This window comes from Cibotium barometz, chromosome 22, assembly GCF_041138505.1.
Source record: "Cibotium barometz isolate CiBa-2024 chromosome 22, ASM4113850v1, whole genome shotgun sequence".
Taxonomy (NCBI): domain Eukaryota; kingdom Viridiplantae; phylum Streptophyta; class Polypodiopsida; order Cyatheales; family Cibotiaceae; genus Cibotium; species Cibotium barometz.
In genome coordinates this window covers 6,502,858-6,504,247 of record NC_141067.1, presented here as the reverse complement: position 1 = coordinate 6,504,247, position 1,390 = coordinate 6,502,858, and the positions used below count along the sequence as shown (strand labels likewise).

The following is a 1,390-nucleotide window of genomic DNA, read 5'->3' as shown; positions in this document are numbered from 1 at the left end:
TAACCCTACACATCACAACCTCTCTCCCCTCCATTTCTTTGTGTGTCCTCCCCCCCCCCCCTCTTCAACCTTTTCTCAAAATATTTCTTTGCTACTTGTTTAGTCCCCTCACTTTCCTCTTCATTATGGGGCTCCCCTAACACACACCTTGCCCTCTAACCTTTTCTCAAAATATTTCTTTGCTCTTTGTTGGTAGTTGTGATAGATTTTTGGTCTCGCTTATTTCAAGTTATAAATGGGAGTTGTGTGGTGAAATCGTTTATAAGCTCCACTTCCCTCAAGTTATAATGAGAGTTGTCGTGAAATAGTTACTCTCCAACCCCTCAAAAAGTAATCAACAATATATGTCACCATACATGTTTGAATGCCCTCTCACCCACATCCCACCCACTAATCAAAGTTAATATATCTTGAGCTAAAGATAATGAGAAGCTCTATAAGACCTAGTCAACACTTAACATTGCTTGGAGGGGACATAATCAACCACAATAGCTTTTCCTAAAGACTTTGCACACATGACCTTAAGTCTTAAACTTGTTAGAACACAAGTGGATTTAAGGTAAGAGTCCCTTCTTTGATGTCAAAACCTCTATTTTTCATACTTGATATAATTTCTACGACACATGAACTTCTCTTGGACAAACTTTATGTGAAGATGTGGATAGCATTCTCTTTGCCTGGATCACAAAACACCCCATTGAGGACCTTCATGGAGCTAGTTGGCATGAACTTTGAAGCACTTGCTTCTTTGTGAGCATTATGGAGTTGTGACTAGCATAAGACAAGAGTGTTGGGCCAATTTTATAACCAAGGCATTCGAGTTTTAAATATATTTAGAGGGTTAACTGATCTGCATAGATATGGTCGGTGGTCACATGAGAGAGAAATTTTAAATGATACACTATAGATGTAACCTAAACAGAGAAATTCATGTTTGTACGCTTCCATAGCACAGCGGTAGTGCACTCGCCTTGTAAGCGAAAGGTCGCGAGTTCGATCCTCGCTGGGAGCTTCCAATTTGTAGAGTCAAATAAGCGACAGAAATTAGCTGTTACGAGGAGTGTCATTTTGCCCCGCCCGTTCAAGAATTTCCAGTCCGAGCTTCAGGAGGTGCCCGCTGACATATGTAGGGGTGTGTGTAGGTATATATACATACCTACATATATATATATATATATACATACCTACATATATATATATATATATGTAGGGGTGTGTGTAGGTATATATATATATATATACCTACATATATATATATATATACCTTCAGGAGGTGCCCACTGCCTCCGCTGACACACGTATGCCACATACGAGTCTAGTCGTTGTTTCACGAGCTTCAGGAGGTGCCCACGGCCTCCGTGCAGGTATATATATACACACATATACTACT

At 40.0% G+C, this 1,390-nt stretch overlaps 1 non-coding gene across 1 annotated transcript; it reads left to right on the top strand.

The window, feature by feature from the left end:
* The first annotated feature begins 940 nt into the window (after positions 1-940).
* Positions 941-1,012, top strand: TRNAT-UGU (transfer RNA threonine (anticodon UGU)). Its single transcript has one exon. It is a non-coding gene; the product is annotated as a tRNA-Thr (tRNA).
* Positions 1,013-1,390: the final 378 nt, after the last annotated feature.